Below are 9,477 nucleotides of genomic sequence, written 5' to 3'. Positions count from 1 at the left end.
CTACACACCTTCAAAGCTTTGAGGATTTGGTCTTTGCCAGTGAAAGGATCTATGTGGGTCTGCAAAAAGGCAAATTTGATCATCCTACTAGGACGACTGAGAAAACTGGGGCAAATAAAGAGGGTGAGGATGAGGGAGAAACCCATGCTGTGACTGCCATTCCTGTACGGCCAAGTTTCCCACCAACCCAACAATATCTTTACTCAGCCAATAACAAACCTTCTCCTTACCCACCACCCAGTTATCCACAAAGGCCATCCCTAAATCTACCACAAAGTCTGTCTACCGCACTTCCAATGACGAACACCACCTTTAGCACAAACCAAAAACACCAACCAAGAAGTGAATTTTGCAACGAGAAAGCCTGTAGAATTCACCCCAATTCCAGTGTCCTATGCTGACTTGCTCCCATATCTACTTGATAATTCAATGGTAGCCATAACCCTAGCCAAGGTTCATCAACCTCCATTTCTCCGAGAATACGACTCGAACGCAACGTGTGCTTGTCACGGAGAAGCCCTGGGGCGTTCCATTGAGCATGGTAGGGCTCTGAAGCGTAAGGTGCAAGGTCTAATTGATACGGGCTGGCTGAAATTTGAGGAGAATCGCGTGTAAATCCTGACATTGACAAGAGATGCCACACATGGGGCAATTTTGTAAGCCGTTGTTAGATGTCTCTAATGACTCATCAGGATTTTCAAGTGCAAGCCATTGGTCAGTTTGCTCAAGCGACCTGTGCTCCTGAGTTTGGACTTCCAAGACCATTCAATCAGAGATTACTCGTCTTGCACGTTGGTGGGGTTGCCGTAAAACAACGAGTAAAGTTCAAAACAAATAAGTTTCAAAATAAAATAAAATAAAAGTGTTCGAAAAAAAAAAAATTCGATTGACTGTGCTTTCAAGACGTTCATGTGACCTCATTTTATCATCCTGGAAAGTTTGTCTTTTTAGAGAGAAGTGAGTTATCAAGAATAGGATGTTGGACAAATGGCCTCAGTTACCTTGAGAAGAAGAGGGGATTGAATTAAGATACGAATATTATTCCCCAATTAAACTTTCACTCTCTCTTTTCGGATTAACAATGCACATAGGGACAACCCTTCCCTTGTGTTCAAGAATCCCCTACAACAAGAGACCCACGGTCTCTTAATCCCTTTTCAGAAATAAGAAGTAAAGAAGGAAAGGTCTCTCTTAAAAGAGGTAGATTGTAAAATGAAGATCAATCAAAAATTCCTTATTGAATATGCAAGTGGTTGACCAAGGAATCTTTTTGAGAGGATAAGACATTTCAGTTTAGAAATACTCTTGATCTTTTGAGAGGATAAAACTGTTTGGGCAATAAAAACTCTCTTTAAAACATTTGAATGGCCGTTCATAAAACATTTGAATAGATATGTCTCTTGGAAATTATTTTCTGAAAATCCCCTCTGGTAATCAATTACAAGACTTATGTAATCGATTACAGGTTTTAAAAATTTGAATTAAAACATTTTCAACTACTGGTAATCGATTACCAGAGAGCAAATCTCAATTTGAAATGATAGAATTCTTTGGTCAAACCTTTTGTTTGTTTCAATTTGGAAACCTTCCTAAAGATTCTAAGAGATCAAACTTGATCATATGTCTTGATTTTCTTGGATTCTAGTCTTGAATAAAACTTAGAAGCACTTGATCCTTTAGCATCATCAAGACATCAAAACATCTTGCTTCTACATAGGAGTCATTTGACTTAATCCATCAACTGAAAAATCCTTCAACTATTTCTCGTCCTTGGAAAATTCTTTTTGCAAGAATCAACTGCTTCTTTCATTCTTCCTCACTACGAGATTTTGAAAACAAGACAACAATTGGTACCTCTAAGCCCTACACTGGGGCAACGAAAGGCACCATGCAAAAACCTCAAGCGAACCTAGGGGCAGATTAGAAGTTTTCACCCAATAGGTTCCCAGCTACAAGGTCATGATGAAAGATAACAATTGGTACCTCAAAGCCTCACACTGGGGCAATGAGGGGCATCGTGCATGAGCCTCAAGTGAACATAGGGGCAGATCAAAAGTTCTCACCCGTCGATGTTTTTAAACAAAAAAAGGGGGGACAAACCCTAGGATTTCAATAGATTGATTAAACGTCAAACAGCTCTATCGCCATCACTCCAAAATGGTCAAGTGACTAAATCAAACAGAACATACACTTTGAGGGAGTTCCCGAAGAGATTTGCAAAAAAGTTAGGATGAGGTTGCATGAATTATCACCTCTTTCAAAAGGACAGTCAATCTGTGTTTTCCAAAAAAAGGAAATCAAAATCAAAATCACAAAATAGGGAAAGAATGTCATGAACATTGTACAACTTTCCATTACATTGCATTGTTTCATATGAAGTCCGCATTTACCAAATTTCACGACAAAGGTTGCATGCATCTGCATCCCTAAAAATCATGTTAACTGCATAGATTTCCTACATCTAATGTCCAAATCTTGGGGATTTGGGATGACCGGCCCTCTCGATGAGTCGATCTCTTGCTTTCTCATAAGGGTGGACCCTTGGGTACTTGTACCTATCACCTTGAGAGGACTACATGTCCTCGCCATCAGAGGACTGCATGTCCTCAACTTCAGAGGGCTACACGCCCTCGCCATCAGAGGACTACACGTCCTCGCCTTGAGAGGGCTACACGCCCTCATCTTGGGTACTAGTTACCCTCACCGTTGAGAGGACTACACGTCCTTGCCATGAGAGGACTACATGTCCTCGCCATCAGAGGACCTCATGTCCTCGCCTTGAGAGGGCTGCACACCCTCACCTCCAGAGGACTACATGTCCTCGCCTTGAGAGGGCTACACGCCCTCACCTTGGGTACTAGTTACCCTCACCGTTGAGAGGACTACACGTCCTCGCCTTGAGAGGACTACATGTCCTCGCCATCAGAGGACCTCATGTCCTCGCCTTGAGAGGGTTGCACACCCTCACCTCCATAGGACTACATGTCCTCGCCTTGAGAGGGCTGCACGCCCTCACCTTTAGAGGGCTACGTGTCCTCATTTTTAGTGTGCTCAACATCCACACCTTAAAAGAATTTAAGGTCCTCTGCCCTTAAATGCTTAACCGAGACTTGCACTTCCGGTTAAGGGGCCAGTAGTTTCCTTTTAACGGTTCCTGGGCCACCCCCTGATATTGGAGGAGGGCCAACTGTGCGAGCACAACCAGAGAGGGAGGCTATCACACAACTACTATGCATACCGGGGCAAGATTTCACCTGTGCCTCTGCAAAGAGACGAGTGCGGATCATGCGCACCAACATGACCACTCTTACACAGATATAGATGACATTGCTACTTAGCAACATTCTGCCCAGCGACCGCAATGCCAATCTCCCCCTGCAAAAGTATCAGTTGGTCTGTGTCGTCCCGACATGGGTAAGTATGCATATGGTTCAAACTAATTTCTGATGTCATCTATTGTTTGCAGGGATCGCGCCCGCAAGACATCCAGTGGACCCGAAGAAGTCCAACAGGGTCCTAGGGTTTCCAGCTCTAATTACGGGCCTCTGTCATTTCTACGGAGTGCCCGTCGACCCCAGCAAGTTCATCAGGCCCCTATTAATCGGGCTTCCATCAAGAAGTACTGCGCCCCCAGGCAGACGCAGGGCGAGACACCACAGTAGCATTGGGATGGCCAATAGCGGGCAATAGACACACCGCCACCACCTCTAGAGTTCACCTCAGCTCATCCGCAAAAAGGATTAGAGCGTTGCCTACGACACATGGCCGACCAGCAGGCTACCAAGTCCAAAGCCAAAGGTAAGCAAAATACTAGGTCAGTGACTGACAAGTCATAAGGCGTCCAGCTAAAGACGTTAAAGAAGCGCTACTAGGAGGCAACCTAGTACCTTTTGAATCTATGCTTGTTATTTGATCACTTTTTATAGTAGGACGCACCTAGTTGCTCATGATCCTGGGGATTTAAATAAAACAAGCGCAAGCTTGGAAGGTAGTCATACCTCACAAAATATATATATGTATGTTTAGGTAGTGAAAATACCTTAGATGTGCATGTATGTAAACAAAAAAAACACTTCACAAAATATATATATGTATGTTTAGGTAGAAAGATACCTTAGATATGCATGTATGTAAACAAAAAAATACTTCACAAAACATATATATGTATGTTTAGGTGGCAAGATACCTTGGATATGCATGTATATAGCAAAAATACCTCACAAAAATATGCACATGTTTAGGTAGCAAAATACCTCATGAAAAAAAAGAAAAAAAAAACAAACAAGAAAAAGAAATAAACAAATGATAATGATAAAAAAAAAGAAGGAGAAAAAAGAAAAAATAAGTTGTCAAGCTGAAAAACCAACATGCTTTTGAAAAGAGATGACTTCCAACTTTTCTTTAAAGAAAAATTCGCTGATCGTAGCTAGTTTTTGGAAAAAAAATGTGTGTACACCTGAAGGGTGAACGCTGTGAAAATTTTCCCGGACGCCCAAAATGGACTCGGATGAATGCACAAATTGATAAAAGAACATATTTTGGAAACATTGGGTTGACTAAAATAGAGGAAATGAATCCTGAGCCCTAGCATCACATGACCATAAAAATTTGACACTTGAGTGTCCGCATAGGTGCATGCATGACCAGTTTTGCATAAAATTTCCAAATCATCATTTTTGCATTTGTGTCATGGAAATAATGTGGGGCACCCCTTTTATCCTTGAACCAAACCAAACCCCACCATGTATCATGCCCAGTCATTCTACAAATCTTGAGCCAAAATCCTGACTCACCATAAACCTTGACCCAGGGTGAGAATGTCAATCCTTACTCTCGGAGACAAAAAAGAAGGAAAGGAAATTTCCAATCAAAGAAAAAAAGAAGAAGAAAGGAAATTTCCAATCAAAGAAAAAGAAAAGAAGAGGAAAGGAAATTCCCAATCAAAGAGTGGGAGAAAAAAAAAGAAAAGAAAGAAAATTCCCAACCAAAGAATGGGAGAAAGTAAAAAAGAAGAAAGCTCCTGGTCAAAGAAACCAGAAGAAATGTGCAGAGAGGTCCTTGGACAAGACAATATCTGAACAATACAGAATTGTCACTGTCGCAACCTACCCTTCGGCGGGAGGGCGACGCGTGACTCGCGGGATGCGTGTTCCACGAAAGGAATACGCGCGGAGTCGCCACCAACGTTTATTTGAGGAAAACGTCGGAAAAACCGGAAAAGACGCGATCTACGAACTTTTAAGTGAAAGGTTCGGGAGTTGTATTTACGCACGGGGAAGGTATTAGCACCCCACACGTCCGCCCCAAGGGACGGCAGCCTTTAATCGAATGTGCAAACATGACTTTGATTTTTTATGTTCCCTTTTTATGTCTCTATATCCTTCATACCCTTTTTATATTTTCTCTTTTTGTGGTCGACAAGGGTGTTTCCCTTTGCTCCTACGTATTCCTCAATTGGGATGAGAAAATCAGACCTACGTAGTTCTTTCGGAACAAAGTGTTTGGTTTAAGTTTGTTTTTTGTCTTTTTTGCAAAATATGTTTTTTATTTGAACAAAAGGTCATTTAAGGTGTTGGACCATTAAACGGTCTTTTGATTTTGAAAGGAGAGAAACGTTAAGGCATTGGACCATTAACGATCTCTTGTTTTTGAAAGGAGAGAAACGTTAAGGCATTTGGACCATTAACGATCTCTTGGGGTGAAAGGAGAGAAGCGTTAAGGAATTTGGACCATTAACGATCTCTTGGGGTGGTCGACAAAAGCGAGGCTTTTGCTCCTACGTATCCTCAATTGCGATGAGGAAATCAGACCTATGTAGTTCTTGCAAAAGCGGTAAAGTCACATGTTGATTTTATGCTTTTGAACGGTCCATGTTAACCGATAAAAGCAAAGAGGACCGTTTAAGGCGTTGGACCTTAAAACGGTTTTTAGTGATTTTTCGGAAAAAAACTTGATTTGTGAGTTCATTTTAGTCTTAGTTTCACTTTGGTTATTAATCAATTCATTCAAGGAAACTTCCAAAGAAAAACGTCCGATTGATTTTTTTATTATTTTATTCAAAGATATTTTGATTATTTTATTATTATTTTTCAAGATATTTTGATTATTTTATTATTATTTTACTTTTTTTTGGTTTAACCGAGGTTATAGCGTGAACGATCGGTTAGATTTCGTTTTAACAGTGATTAAACGAGATTACAACACAAATGATCGGTTGAAATTCATTTTATCATTTATTAGACGAGAAAATGGCTTAAATAAATGGTTAAAGCACGTTAAAAACGGAAGAAAAGAAAACTGAAAGTAAACGAAATTAAAGTGAAAGTACACAAAACAAGAAATGAATTGAAAGTCTCGGATTCAAAACTTACCCGTTGAAGAACGAAGAACGGATGAAGAACGGTGAAGAACGACGAAGAATTTCCACAGAATCGCTTACGGAAGCGTTACAGAAGTACTTCGACTTGATTTTTCTTCACGAAAACGTGTTTTTTTCCCAAAATAGCCGAAATGCATAGCCAAAGGGGTCTTGAACATTTTGAAACAGCTCCCCCCTCCCCTATTTATAGAAAAAAAAGGAGGTGCTTGCCGCCCAAAGACTTAATGAAGAAGATTTCTAAGCGCACCCGAATTACTAAGTTCACCCCCCTTTTCGTATTTTACCGAAAAGTTACGGAAGCCTTACGGAACTGTTTTCGAATTTGATTTTCATCTTTTTTCTCTTCCCTTTCACCAATGTTAAGTGGAATATGCTTACCCAAGGTTTTCGGAAATTTTACGGAAGTATTACGGAAGCCGCGGAAGCCCCGAAAACCATTTTTCAAAAACGTGGAGGAGCTTGCCGCCCAGTTGCTTCCTCCTTAAGCAACCCAACTTCCCAAAATGTTCTAGAAGGGCCTAGATTTGAATTGCTATTTACACCCCGATCTTGATAAGTTCACCCCCTTACCTTTTTTGGTGATTCTTTTTTCGTAAAGTTACGGAAACTTACGAATCTCGTAACGATACTTGTTTTCTTTCCGTAATGTTACGGAACCTTGCGGATTACATAATCATCCCCCTTTTGACTTACGGAATGTTACGGAACCTCACTTAATTATGCAACGATGCTTCCATTTGATTTCCGGTGTGTCACGGAAACTTACGGATTGTGCATCAATATTTTTTGGTTTTCCGGCATGTCCTGGAATTTCACAAATTGCCTAATGATGGGTGCCAAGCACCTCACAAGGACCAAAGAAAGGTCGCATGTCATCAAGCAAAGGTCCCCGGACGAAATTAGGGTATAACAGTCACCAAATGAACAAAAGAAAGAAAAGGAAACCATGACCTAAAGTGGTTTTCTCCCTTTGATTACCAACCAAAATCCTGTGCGTCGGTGACTTGTTCGTCTCGCGCAAAACCAAAACAGAAAAATCAAAAGCCAAAAACACACAAAAGCCGAAAAAAAAAACGCTAAAAGAACCCATTCCCAAGGGAAGTCCTATTGATCCATGATCACGCATGTAATTTTTGATTTGATAGGAAATAATTTGCAAAATCAAGTCATGACATATCTATGGTTCGGAATTAGGATGAAACACTTACCTGTGCGAGATTGATACACTTTGAGTGATTTTCTTCTTTTTTGTCGAACCCAGTGTTTCCTCTAAATGGTCATTTAGAAACGAAATGCTAATATCCAAAATCTCATTTATGGTTATGGGGGATTTCATCAGCAGACTCTCCTTCCCTAGTAGACGCATTATTTGTCACTCAAAAAAGCATATGCTGCTCTAATCGGTTGGAATATTTGTCTCTTTGCTAAAGCATGTTTGCATTTTAAGTGGAGAAAACACAGAGACTTTTTCAAGTCTCACAAGTCATCCAGAACTACGTAGGTCTGAGTTCCTCATTGGAGGATACGTAGGAGCAAGAGCCTCGCTTTTGTCGACCACACCACCTTTTGTTGTCATGACCCAAGAGCTGGTAGTACGCGGAGATACCTTACGGTTATCCGCACCCTTTTGTCATCCAGAGGCGGCGGGCCCGATGACAAGCAGAGACAAAATTTGGTCATTCTGCACCCTTGTGTCATCCAGAGGCGGCGGGCCCGATGATACACGGAGATACCTTACGGTTATCCGCACCCTTTTGTCATCCATAGGCGGCGGGCCCGATGACAAGCAGAGACAAAATTTGGTCATTCTGCACCCTTGTGTCATCCAGAGGCGGCGGGCCCGATGATACGCGGAGATACCTTACGGTTATCCGCACCCTTTTGTCATCCAGAGGCGGCGGGCCCGATGACAAGCAGAGACAAAATTTGGTCATTCTGCACCCTTGTGTCATCCAGAGGCGGCGGGCCCGATGATACGTGGAGATACCTTACGGTTATCCGCACCCTTTTGTCATCCAGAGGTGGCGGGCCCGATGACAAGCAGAGACAAAATTTGGTCATTCTGCACCCTTGTGTCATCCAGAGGCGGCGGGCCCGATGATACGCGGAGATACCTTACGGTTATCCGCACCCTTTTGTCATCCAGAGGCGGCGGGCCCGTTGACAAGCAGAGACAAAATTTGGTCATTCTGCACCCTTGTGTCATCCAGAGGCGGCGGGCCCGATGATACGCGGAAATACCCGAGTGGTTATCCGTATAAACATTCTTTTGCTATCTGTAAGACAGAACGCTTGATAGCATGCAGAGACTGACATAGTCTTCTGCACCTTTTGTTCCTCCGGGAACAACAAGTTATTTACATGCGGAAATTTTATGGTCACCCGCGACTCTCGTCAACCGAGAGGAGCGAAATTAGTGTCATACCCTAATTTTCGTCCGGGGACCTTTGCTTGATGACATGGGACCTTTCTTTGGTCCTTGTGAGGTGCTTGGCACCTATCATTAGGCAATTTGTGAAATTCTGGGAACGACAAGTCATGGTCACCCGCGACTCTCGTCAACCGAGAGGAGCGAAATTAGTGTCATACCCTAATTTTCGTCCGGGGACCTTTGCTTGATGACATGCGACCTTTCTTTGGTCCTTGTGAGGTGCTTGGCATTAGGCAATTTGTGAAATTCCGGGAATGACAAGTCATGGTCACCCGCGACTCTCGTCAACCGAGAGGAGCGAAATTAGTGTCATACCCTAATTTTCATCCGGGGACCTTTCCTTGATGACATGGGACCTTTCTTTGGTCCTTGTGAGGTGCTTGGCACCCAAAATTAGGCAATTTGTGAAATTCCGGGAACGACAAGTCATGGTCACCCGCGACTCTCGTCAACCGAGAGGAGTGAAATTAGTGTCATACCCTAATTTTCGTCCGGGGACCTTTGATTGATGACATGCGACCTTTCTTTGGTCCTTGCGAGGTGCTTGACACCCATCATTAGGCAATTTGTGAAATTCCGGGAACAACAAATCATTTGCATGTGGAGATTTTATGGTCACCCGCGACTCTCGTCAAATCGAGAGGAACGAAATTAGTGTCTTATCTTT

Source organism: Glycine max, chromosome 16, assembly GCF_000004515.6.
Source record: "Glycine max cultivar Williams 82 chromosome 16, Glycine_max_v4.0, whole genome shotgun sequence".
Lineage (NCBI taxonomy): Eukaryota > Viridiplantae > Streptophyta > Magnoliopsida > Fabales > Fabaceae > Glycine > Glycine max.
Note: the sequence above shows the minus strand (reverse complement) of the source record.